General features: G+C 41.7%; 1 protein-coding gene and 1 pseudogene across 6 annotated transcripts in view; one reads left to right on the forward strand and one right to left on the reverse strand.

Annotated features, from left to right (window-relative positions):
* The window catches only part of Frmd5 (FERM domain containing 5), a 282263-nt gene that overhangs the window by 179385 nt on the left and 89393 nt on the right, over positions 1–13485 (reverse strand). The gene's annotated exons all lie outside the window — the stretch shown is intronic.
* On the forward strand, positions 11838–12509 carry LOC117703737 (small ribosomal subunit protein eS4, X isoform-like; annotated as a pseudogene).

Genomic DNA, 13485 nt, shown 5'->3' on the forward strand with positions numbered 1-13485 from the left:
ACACAGACATCAAGCCTTAGGATTTTCACCCAGCAATCATTTCCTCTGTCCACTCTCTTAGAACATTTTTCCTAAAGACATCTTTTACACCAAGAATAACAGATTAGAGTGAATCTGTATCAATGGGAAACTGAACATATTTTAGAAATTAACTGTTATTACCTAACATCCCTATTAATGGTTCATCTAAATCAAAGAAATCCCACCCGCATAGGCTTCAGCTGACTTTTCTTCTCATGAACCACGCTGGCTACTGCCTGATAGAGATGTTAGTAGTATACTGCAGGTCTTAATTGTTTGTGGGAAAAATCATTACAAAGAGATATATATTTCTTTAGCATATTCTTAAATATATCAGAAATACTCGACTGCATTGTGGTCAAAAGGTTATTTTATTTGCTGGGCATAGTGGCATGTGCCTTTAATCTCACCACCTGGGAGGCAAAGGCAGGGAGTCTGAAGCCAGTCTAGTTTACAGAGTGAGTTCTAGGCCAGCCAGAGCTACATACTGAGACCCTGTCTCAAACAAACAAACAAACAACAAAACCACAAACAAACAAACGAAGACTAAATTCTCTTATCTGAGATGCAGCCGTATTGTAGAAACCAGGCAGTCTTCAACTCCTGATCCTCTCACCTCCCGTTCCCAAGTGCTGTGAGTTACAATTTTAAAAAGTTATAGAAAGAAACCATAAGAGACCGTTTCAGATTTGTTAGATTGGTAAAGTTCAAAAACCCAATAAACCTATACCAAGCATGATTTTATATTGGGCTTTCTTGCAGTATGCAAGAGCTTATAATGCTGACAACCTCTGACGTGGTAATTCTATTTATTCTATTTTAAAGAAATAATAAAGTACACACTAATGCTTATTTATTTGAAATAGGGGAAAAAACCCTCTTTCTTTCTCTCTTCCTTGCCCTACCATGTTTGTATGTGTGTGTACACGCGCGTGTGCATGTGTGTACAGTTGTGCTGACCTGTGTGTGCACATATGGAGGTCAGAGGATGATTCTGGGTGGTTTCCTTTATCACTCTCCTCTTTATCTTTCGAGACAGGTCTCTTCACTGAACCTGAAGTTCACTGCTTCAGTCAGACTGACTGACCGGTGAGCCACTTGTCTCTGCCACCCAGGGCTACAGGCATGAACTGCCACACTCATCTTTTACATGGGTGCTGGGGATCCAAACTCAGGTCCCCTGCTTATGCAGCAAGCATTTTGACCACTGAGCCATCTTCCCAGCCCTGAAAAAACAAAAACAAAAACAAAAAAACCCTCTTTTTATAAAAAATAAAATCTCGTGGTCTCACAATAGCGATCCTTCTAAATAACTTGAGGTACGTCCGTGCTGACTCATGTCCTCACTCAACAAATTCTTAGTGAGCACTCACTGTGTATACATAACATTAGTGATAACTTCAATGTTTAATGAACAGCTGCTTTGTGTTACACTGAACACAGGAGCACTACAGGGAGCACTTCACGGAGCACTACAGGGAGCACTGCACGGAGCACTGCATGGAGCAGTGCATGGAGAACCGCACGGAGCTTTCACAGTGCTCTTGTGGAGGTCCTGGAAAGTGCCCACTTTTAGGAGTGGCTCACCTGGAGCTTGATGACAGCTCTACTTCTATGACTCAGTGTGCCCTGAGCCTCCCTGACCACTAAGACTCATCACAGTTACTTCCTGGAAAAAAGCTTCCCAAGAGCCACGCTCCTGTCCAATAGTCTCATCTAGAAAGTGAAAAGGAGCAGATGAAGAGTTTGGAATCTCTCTGTTCTAGAACAAAGCCTTCTTTATGACTCCACTTGCAGCTGCAATTTTGGAAGCCTGCTGGTTTTGTAAGTCCACGACCAGGCAAATACTCACGATCTAAATTCAAGCAACCCAAGACCTCAAGTCTCCATGCACATAGAGCTCTCTGGTGCTAGGTGCTATTTGGCACTTAACAACACACTTCAGTCACACCAACCTCAGCTTACTTGGGTTTTGCTAAAACAGAATGTTGGCCTCCGATCCTAACAGCTCAGTGCTTGTTATGCTCTAAGGCCTCTATTGGGGGAAGAGGGCATGCTTTCCCACTGAGAAATCATCCTCAGACATTTCACACATGAACCTGTGTAGGGCCATCATGCATATTCTGAAGGAGGTATTCATATCTTCAAAAATTGTACATAGTGATTTTCAAAACAAATTTTTAAAAAAATCTTCTTTAAAAATACATTCATGTGGGCTAAAGATGGCTCAACAGGTAAAAGACAAGCCTGGTGACCCAACTTACCTGCCTGAAATCCATGTTAAAAAGCTGGATACAATGGTATATGTCTGTAATTCTAGAATTCCTACAACAAAGAAGAAACAAGAGAACTACCCAGAGGAAGTACACTAGCCAGCTAGCCTAAAATAATCAGTGTAGCAGCAAAAATAAGAGATGCTGCCTCAACATGATGAAAGGTGAGGATCCACTTCCAAAGCTGTCCTCTAACTTACACATGTATGACACAGCATGCACATATGTGCACTCGCACATACTATAGACACAAAAATAAACAGATAAATAAATCCACACAAATCCAAGTACGGTAGCTTTTACCCACATAGTTCCAGTACTCATGAAGCTGCAGACCACAGGTCTGAGGCCAGACTGGGTTATAAAATAGTAAGATTTTGTCTCAAGTGTGTATGGAGTTACTCAGCCGTAAATGGAACTTACATATCATACCCCCTCCTCACTAAGGCTCAGGGAGCACCACAGAAGAGGGGTGGGAAGACTGTCCGTGCTAGAGGTCAGGTAGGAGCACAGTGAACAGTGTCTTCAGGACATGAGCACGCCCAACAGCCATGCTTCCTTGCCCAAGATCGATCCGGTCAATATTCTAGCATGGAATGAGAAGGAGTTCAGAGCCCCGCCCCTAACTGAGGAGCTGCTGACAGCTCCCGATGGCTGCCAGGGGAAGGAGAGCTGGTTTCTTCAGGGCCTTGATCCCTGGCAGCTTGACCAGGCTCCACAAATGGACTCAGTGAGCTATTATTTAAAAAAAACCAAACAAACATGAAATTGGGGAGGAGATAAAAGGCAGGAAGAGCTAGGGGTAAACATGACCAAAGTACATCGTGTGAGCATATGGAACTCACAAAGAATAAAAATACTATTTTAAAAAGACCCTGTCTTACAAATTAAACAAAGTAAAATAAAACAAACATTTTTTAAAAAATGTTAGGTACTTGAAACATGTCTTTTATTTTAAAAAAATTCTGTTTCTTGTGCTGAGTTCATACCTTTGTAATATGGTAAAGTAACCATTTGCCATGAAATTTTAAAGGCTTTCCCTACTGCTATTATAGCCAGAGAGGACCAAGGAGAGGGAGCTCACACTACTTTGATTATTTAACTGAAGGAGGCATCACAGACGATCTCCTTACATCTGTCAGGTATGAGCATCTGTTAACACGCTCAGAACGTAGAGCTCACTGAATAAGAACAGGAGGAATGAGGACAGGATGGCTGGCTCCCTTTTCTAAGCAAACACTGTACAGTGTATTGGTGACTAAGTTTTAAAGGCAAGCTGACCAGATCTACACTTCCCTACCAAACCCTACAAAGATTTAACTTGTTTAATAATGAGGAATGTGCTTGGTGAGGCTTAATCCAAAGGAGGACATTGTGGCGTGAACGAAAGGGAAAAGCTCAGACCCAACAGAAAGAGCAGATAGGCTTACAGTGGTGGTTACCTAGATAGTCATGCTGCTGCTGCTGCTTACCGGAGTGGATGCAGACAACCTGTATATATTACAAAATACACGATTGATGCCAGGCAGTGGTGGCGCATGCCTTTAATCCCAGCACTTGGGAGACAGAGGCAGGCGGATTTCTGAGTTTGAGGCCAGCCTAGTCTACAGAGTGAGTTCCAGGACAGCCAGGGCTACACAGAGAAACCCTGTCTGGAATACAAAAAAAAAAAAAAAAAAAAAAAAGCCTGCCTAAATTCAAAATAAAATTGATAATTTCAGTAAACATGTGCATACATTAGTTGCTTAGGTTTAAATTTTCATCATAAAATAGTTATTGGGCTCAGAAATGACTCAGTCACTAATGTGCTTGCTGAGTGGGCGTGGCGCCCTTGCTTCAGATCACATAAAAACTCCAGCACAGCAGTGTGAGCCTATAATCCCAACTCAGGAGAGGCAGGGGTGGGCTTGCTGGCTGGCCAGCCTAAGAGGAGCTGCCAGCTCCAGGTCCAGTGAGAGAGCCTGCCTCAAAAGATAAGGTGAAGACTGAATAAGGAAGACACCCATTATCAACATCTGGCTGCATGCACCTACATACACATGAGCATGGACACACGGACTTCTGAATGAACCTACATACACATGAGCATGGACACACAGACTTCTGAATGAACCTACGTACACATGAGCATGGACACACGGACTTCTGAATGTACCTACGTACACATGGGCATGGACACACAGACGTCTGAATGTACCTACGTACACACGATCATGGACACACGGACTTCTGAATGTACCTCCGTACACATGAGCATGGACACACGGACTTCTGAATGCATCTACATACACACGAGCATGGACACATGGACTTCTGAATGTACCTCCGTACACATGAGCATGGACACACGGACTTCTGAATGCACCTACATACACATGAGCATGGACACACAGACTTCTGAATGTACCTACATACACATGAACACAGAAAAAGTAAGAAAGAAAAAACAAAACTTTAATTATTAAACTAGGGAAGGTAACTTGCTTCATTTCCTGAGGGTCATGAAACTGAGAACTTATCTAAACATTATCATGATTTCTGTATGCATTCTTACATAATGAAAGCTTGTTGTTTACAGAGGTTGTTGTTGGGGCTGGGGAGGTAACTCAGTAGTTAAGGCTACTGGCTGCTTTTCCAAAGGACCTGGGTTTGATTCCTAGCACCCACATGGTTGTTCACAAACACCTGTAATTCTAGGCCCAGGGGAATCTGGTGACCTTTTCCTGGGTTCTGTGGGCACTGTACCCATAAGGTACACATATACATGAGAGTAAACACATTCACACACATAAAATAATAAAATACAATAAAATCATTGTTATTTAAAAGGTAAAATAAAAATATCGCTGCTTAAAAAGTTGTTGCACTTATTTAGAGAATTCTGGCTTTCCAAACCCAAAGTTTTAAACAAAGAATTCACATATATATCCTTTGAGTTCCAAAACTGACAATACTTTAAGGAATTTGCTCTCTTTGCAATTATATGTATATAGAGTTGTGTATGTGTATATACATATAATAAACACTTCCCATATATGTATCAAACATGTAAATTCTACATTTGCTTTGAGGAAGCACTCCGTGTGTGTGTGTGTGTGTGTGTGTGTGTGTGTGTGTGTGTGTTGGCTTTTAACTCTTTCTTTGAAATAACCATAGACAGAAAGTGTTTGTTTCTTTCTCTGCTCAGAGGTGATGGGAGAGGTCCAGTATGTAGATCACTATTTAGAACCAGGAAACCAGCAAGAGAAACGCTGGGACAGGAGATTGACCTTTGGTAATTGACATAAAAGAGTCATTTAAATAGCTGCCTGATGTGGCCATTGTTTGTATTTTTGGCTCTCTTTACATAGATTATGAACTCCTGATGGGGCGCTTCACGCGCGATTTGTTCCATTCACATCTACACAGAACCTTAAACAAACAAACAAACAAACAAACCAAAAACAGGTGTTCCAAACAATGGGATATAAGTTTCAGGCAGAGACCTGTCAAGTCTTTCTACAGCTGGACTGCCTACATTTGAAATGTACACAGTTTTTCTAAATCTCAGCTAATCACTTTGGCTTATTTCCTGGTGGAAGGTCAGAGATTTACACCTGCCTGTATTTCTGTCTCCATTTCATTACAGGAGCACTGGCTATCAAACAGTGCAGGCAACATCTTCTCTTCCTTCTCTCTTCAAGTGCTGTACAGTCCTTGCATCCCCATCCTCTGAGCTTCCTGGTGCAGAACTAAACAGCCCAAGGTACGATTGCCTGTCAAGCAGACTCCTGCAGGGAGGACCCTCCCCACCCCTGCCCCTTGAGAACTCTTCAGCTAGCCTGCTTTACTGTGGCCGTGTTGCCTTCTTTCTCAATATTTCATTACACTCCACAGCTCTTCCCTTGATGCTCTGGTTAATTAAGTTTACATAATTTCCTACTGATTAGTTTTAAACAGCATGCTCTGGATTTTCTCTCCTTTAATTTTGTGTCTTTCCTGACCGCTTAAACCTCTCAACTATGAACTTGGGAAGTTTATATGCTATTACAGAGCTCACTGTTGGCCACCCATACTTACACCAAACTCTCCCCCTACAAACTGTGATTCTTGGATTATCTATCCCAGAAAACCAGAACTCCATGGTAATAAATAAATAAATAAATAAATAAATAAAATAAATCCATAGGTAGTAAAACCTACTCACCTTCCTTTATGCACTTTAGTCCAAGATTCATTCTTTTACTTACCATGCATCTCATATTTACTGAGATCTCATGATAGTCTATGTGCTTAGAAACTCAGAGCATTAATAAAAAGAATTATTGACCTGTATTAAAAAAAAATCATTGCTCAGGCTGATTGATATCCTCTAGCTAAATGAAACACTAAACTGACATTATGTCTAATTGTTAGGGCCATAAATAAATGGCTTATAAGGCCATTTAAAAATCCATTACTTCTGACCATTTTGTGGTGGACGTGAACTGCCATATCACCAATGAAGGTTTCTAATAACGGAAACAGGGAAAGGGAACAGGTCAGCTGTGTTTTAGGCAGGTCTACCTGCTACAGAGACAGCTCTGAGACGCTGAAGGACAGTGAACCCAAAATGTCAATGCCGATCTCCTAAGGCCCTTTGTGATTCAATAAATGGTGAGAGGCTTTGAAACTCTTTGGAACTCAGTTTTTCTCATGAGCTTTCTGAATTTTCTTGGTACTGTGGGGAAACTCTAACAATCTATTCTCAAACAGCTATTCTTAAAGCTGTTCAGTTCCACGCAGATGTTTTTCCCATTCCTGTGTGATAGGTAAGCTTGACTGGACTGAGAAGCACCTGGCAGGTTGATAAGGCATACTTCTAGTCAGCTACAGTATTTTTAGAGAGACCAAGCAGGGAACACCATCCCTGACTGCTAGCAGCATTCCAATGTACTAGAAGGCAGACAAAATGAAGGGAGAAAGTCGAGAGCCCAAGAGTCTGGCCGGTCTCTGTCTGCTTCCTGCCTACAATGATAAGAGCTTTTCTCCACCAGACCAGATTGATCCCCCATAATGAGCCGAACCCTCTAAAACCATGAGCCTAAATACAGAAGTCTTTTTATAAAAGTTGTTTTCCTGGGCAGTACAAAGTCTAGCCAACATATCACATTACCTCTATAAAGCAGAGAAAGACCCCCTTCCTTCACCACCTCACACAGACAGGACACACACAAACACAGACAGGAAGAACAAGGCTCAGAGCCCCTTCCTCTATACTCTCCTCAGTAATCAAGAATAAGCCTGCAGCATCAAACGGAAGGAAGAGACTTTATAGAGTGACTTTTCCCACACACTGAACTACACTAGGTCAGATGTGTGACAATCATTCCTCTCTGGGAGGACAAAGTGTCGTAATGCTGGTGCTCTTATCCACAACTGACAGCATTACGTACTGCTCTGCAGAATTATCTTCCCATTGTTCTTTTATGTCTGTTGACGACTACATTGTTTCATATGCCAAGAAACACTGTAAGATAGAGTTCTTTAAAACGCTTAAATCAGTTTCCACGTATAACACAGGTTTTTTTTTTTTTAAACTTAGACATATATAAATCATTTCCCCAAAGCATAGCTGAAGGTCATATTATTCAGAGACGAGATGTGAAGCAAGGAACACATTCATTTCAATTTGCAAGCTTACAAAACAAGTGTCAGTACTTGGCGGGAGGGATTCATAGGCTTGGAAATGAAGGATACGCTATGGAGCAGTGGCTAATTGGGTAATTCACAGGGATAGCTCCCCCTCGGAACAAGCATAATTCCCCGGAAGATAAGCACTTTGCAGGTGTACTGTGGGAAGAAGAGATAAAGTTTGGCAATTAAGTTAGTGTTTTCCCAAGTGAATTCCGACTCCGACGACGGCACCGAAGGAGCATGATGCAATTACGGAACTAAATTTCACAGGATTTTGTGGCTGAAGATATTCTGTAAAAGACTTACTGAAAATATTCATACCTCATAACAGGATTCTCAAAAATGTTCTCCGTGTTACAAACGACAGAATAAAATGCTCTCTTTTTACTACTGGGCCTCAGTGGACTTTTACATACAACACAGGATATTTCATGTAATATCAAAATGGTGAAGACAGAACTGGCAAGCACACAGAATAGCCTGCCTTTCTCAGGAAGCTCCTGGGAAGATGGAGTTTCAGGCTTAGGAGGCAGAAGGAAGTCCAGATGCTCCCATCCCAAGTGTGTCCATTTTATTTATGAAAGAATCAGTCTCATGAGATCTTAAAATATGAAAAACACAGGCTAGGAGAGCAGCTCCATGGTAGGATCTGCACTAGGCATTGGGTTCAATCCCTGGCACCGCATGCACACATACAATCAAAGAACGATCAAGAGTAGATTTGATATGCTCAAGTCAGTCATATACCTACTAATCACTACAGTGTTTGGATGTGCTTAACCTGAAGGGCGGGGTTTCTGTCCATCCACGTTATCCTCAGCAGTCCTGACCAGGCTTTAACCGCCTGAGCTGTTCCTAGCCAAGCTTCAGCTGAACCCAGAATCCTTTATCTGGCTGCTTTTCTTCATAGTTCTTGAATATTTCATTGTTTTTAACGCTGCCGGTGGTTGAAGTTGTGAATGTTTTGCTGTTTTAATACATTTGTTGTTCGTGTTACTCATACAAGACACTGAGATGAACCTACACTTGGAATGCACCGGAAGCAGCACGAGGAAGGACGGCATCTCCTTGGAACAAGCATAACTCCCATTATGAGCACTTGGCAGGTGTTTGGATGATATTATTAATTATTCAATGAGAATTTTAGGAACTCCCAAGCCTACTGGGTCCTAAGCGTCCTGAGCCTCCCAGCCTTCACTAATAATACATAAGGGGTCTAGACTTGACCTGGTCTTGAGCCCATTATTATTTTATCCAATAAGTTGCTTTTATTTTTCCTTAGTTGTTAAAATGAGTAATCTATTTGTTTTAAAACTATATGGGTTCCTAGCTCTGCCTCTAATAGGGTGCTTAATTTGGGGTGACATGAGTAACCTCTTGTATCTGAATGTCACCACCCATATACTGTATAACACAGGCTAAGCGATCCATGACATTCCTTGCTGCTCTAAAACCTTACCATGTGACTACCAAGTTTCAACAAAGTAACATATACAAATAGCCATATAATTTCTCTCTCTCTCTCCCCCCCCCTCTCTCTCTCTCTCTCTTTCTCTCTCTCTCTCTGCTTTGTCTAGATTTCAGTTTCTCAGGGTAAAGGAGAACTCAAACATAATTTAATACAACCCAGGGGAAGTACCACACTCATCTTTCTGCTTCTATAAACACAATGTGATCAGCTGTCTCTGGACCCCACTGCCATGCTCTCTCTGCTATGACGGACTGTCCCCTCAAACTACGAATAGAACCCAAGCAACTCTGAGGCCAAAACCAAACAAATGAGTGTGTTTGCTCCTATGAATAAACTCTAAGGAGATCTGGAATGAAAACAATAACTACCCTGTGGACGCCTGAGACGTCACTACCAGAACTCTAGCAGGCTTCCTGCTTATTTGGACACTATTGCTGACTGAGAGGTTCAGGAACTCTTAAGACAGCCCACTTCATTTTCAGCTAACACCAACTGTCATAAAGTCTTCTGATACGAACAGATTTAAACCTGTCTCCTCCTATCTGGTTCCGTGCTCCTCCCGACTCTTCCCGATCGTGCAGTGTAATATAGCTCTGGACCTTTTCTCCACAATCTCGTGAGAGAAGCTCTGGGAGCACTGGAACCAGCCATCACGTTTCAGAAAGTTTTCATTTTTCTATGTTAATAATTCTTTAACCTTTCCTCCTCTGAACTATGTGCTTACTACAAATGGGTAAATTTTGGTATGTGCCATATTTCAAAGTGGTTTTTAAAGAAGAATTTTATATGGAAACATAAGACATTTAAGTCCCTATGTCCATAGTGAAGAAATGGCAGTAACCGTAAAAATACTCCCTTGAGTTACAAAAACAGACACTCTTCTTGCACTCACTTGCTAGATATACTGGGGCTATAGCTTAGCTGCCTAGTGTGTGAGAGGTTCTGGGTCCAATCCTCAGTTTGGGGAAGGGGAAGGAATAAAAGTTTTTTTTTTTTTTTTTTTTTTTTTTTTTTTTTTTTTTTTTATGAATTGGACATAGGTGCTCATGCCTGTAATCCTGGCACTAGGAAGGTAGAGGCAAAAGCACCAGAATTCAAGGTCATCCTAGGTTACCTAGAGAATTTGAGGCCAGCCTGAGGTACGTGAGACTGTGCCTCCAACATAAAAGCCAGAAGCCACCATTCTCATAGGAAATTATATTCATAATTCTGCTGAAAGATTATGCTACAATCTACAATCTGGGGAAGCAGCACATAGAAACCACATTCACGGACAGGATACAAAGTTGATGTAAGCACAGGGGCTGTAACCATGGAAACACAAACATAGCCATCCGGGACATGTTCCCTTATGAACCAGGATTGTTCAGCAGCTGGCATCTGCATAGATTCTTATTTAATAACTACAGCAATTAGTTTGTTGTGAATTTTTTAAGGTGAACAAATAATCCAAATAAACATATAACTTGTTGAATATTCATTAAGTGGATATTACATAAAACATTATGTTCCACAGCCTAGAAATATAATGAAGAACTTGACCTAAGTTTCCTTGACCTTCAGGAAACTTGTCTAAGAGGCAATGAGAAAAGACAGGAGAAAAGATATGAAACAGACAGGAGACCAGAAAAGAAATATAAGAGTATCTTTTTATTCCTGTCAATAGGGTAGACCAGATAACTTTAAAAAGCCCCCCTCAACAAAACTGGGGAGAAAAATAACTCAGTAAAATATACTAAATGTTCCTTTAAACATACAGCTAAGAGTTCATGAAAATCAAGAGACCTCTCAAAGGTCATGGTAGAGGAGAAATTTCAAGAAAATCAGGAAATTTAGCGAGTGACTTGAAAGTATAATTATGTAATAATTATATATTACTTATATATAAATCTAAGTAATGGTGTGCATGCATGTGTGTGTGTGTGTTTGTGTGTGTGTGTCTGTGTGTGTTTCTCTGTGTGTACAGAGGTACGTGTCTTGTTAAGGGGCTTTAAAGGTCAGCAGATGCTAAGAAAGAAGCCTCAAACCAAGTTAAGGAATTCGGTCCACATCCCGTAGTCATGGAGACTTAAAGCAGAAATATAAAGGAGGGAAACTGTAGGATCAAATTTGCATTTTACAAGTTCTTCTGGTAGCAGCATGGTGGATTTAAGATACCTAAACATGAGGCAGATGAGAGGTTAGAAAATGATAAATAATGGCTAATCAGGTAGGTGTGCAGCCAATGGCAGAGCACACAATGGCAGGGGGCAGTGGCGGGGTGGGGGGAGGCTGAGGTCCACTGCACTGAGAGTTTTAAATGTGTCACCTTGCTTCATCATTAATACAGCTCGACATAGCCATGACTTTTCAGTAATGAAACCGGGACTCAGAAAGGTTAACTATTTAGGTGAGGGTCTTTCATTCCTAGTGCAGCCATGACTTGTGGTCCTAAGAAACATCTGAAGCATTTAGTGGCTCCAGAACAGTGGATGCTGGATAAGTTGACTGGTGTGTTTGCTCCTCGTCCATCCACTGGTCCTCACAAGCTGAGGGAATGCCTGTCTGCATGCAGTGCTTCATTAAGATTGATGGCAAAGTCGGGACTGACATAACCTATCCTGCTGGGTTTATGGATGCCATCAACACTGACAGAGAACTTCCATCTGATCTATGACACTAAGGGTCGCTTTGCTGTGCATCGTGTTACACCTGAGGAGGCCAAGTACAAGTCGTGCAAGGTGAGAAAGATCTTTGTGAGCACAGAAGGAACCCCACATCTGGAGACCCGTGAGACAGGCAAAATACCTGACATCATCAAGCTTGACACGGGGGAAGTGTGTACTGGTGACTGGACGTGCTAATCTGTGTATGGTGACTGGAGGTGCTAACTTGGCAAGAACTGCATCCCAGCTCTTTTGACTGAAAGATGCCAATGGTAACAGTTCTCTATTCAGTTTGCCACTCAGTTCTCTAAGGTTTTAGTTACCAGCAAGGGCGACAAACCACGGTCTCTTCTCCAAGGAAAAGGAATCCGCTCACCATTGCTGAAGAGAGAGACAAGAGCCTAGCGGCCAAACAGAGCAGTGGGTGAAATGGTGTCTAGGAGACATGCTGGAGAAGCATTTGTACTCTCACTACTACAAGCCTTTCTAGGCAGCGTGCTAGATTAAACAGCATGATGAAACTAAAAAATGGAAGAGAGGAAAAAGAGAAAAGGTGAGATACTGAGAATCTGATGCCTGACCTGAGGGTTAGGAAAAGGGATCAAAAGGGGTCATGCCTCAGAAGGTCAAACTGACCAGTTAGCGCCAGGCAGAGCAGGAATAGGAGCATAATGCACGGATGTGTCGTACGACATAAGTAACATGATAAAAAAAAAAATTGGAGTTCCTTCAAACTGAATGTAGACTTACTGCATGGTACTGCAATTCCACTCCTAAAAATAAATGCAAAAAAAAAAAATGAAAAACAGTTCAAAATACTTATTTGTACATGAATTCTCATAGCAGCTCCAGTAACAAAAGCCAACATACAAGAAGTGGCCAAAGATCAACAAGTGAATAGAGAATCAAAATGTAACATGTTCATACAGAGAAATAGTAAATAATAAGAAAGGAATAAACACTGATATGGTGTACAAGGTAGATGCATTGTGAAAAATAATGCTACGTGAAAGACGCCAGGCTCCAACAGCTGTATGTTACATGCCTCCGTTTATACGAAACACCTCAAACGGAACACACAAATTAGAAGGCAGAGTAGTGGTCCCCAGGGGCATGGTGCAAAAAAAATGAGGAATGACGGTTTAGTGCATCTTTTTGGTACATGTGAGTGTATATTTGTGTGTGTGTGTGTGTGTGTGTGTGTGTGTGTGTGTGCGCGCGCGCGCGCACGTGAGATGTAGTGCGTGTGTAAGTTCACATGGCTGTGTGGACTGAGTGTGGAGGACAGAGGCCGACATTACTGGGTGCCTTTTTCAAGTGCTCTCCATCCTCATTTCCTTTATTTCTTGACAAAGGGAGCCTCATTGAACCTGGAGCACACAAATTCAGGTAGACTAGCTGGTTACCGAACCCCAGAGAT

The sequence above is a fragment of the Arvicanthis niloticus genome, chromosome 2 (assembly GCF_011762505.2).
Source record: "Arvicanthis niloticus isolate mArvNil1 chromosome 2, mArvNil1.pat.X, whole genome shotgun sequence".
Lineage (NCBI taxonomy): Eukaryota > Metazoa > Chordata > Mammalia > Rodentia > Muridae > Arvicanthis > Arvicanthis niloticus.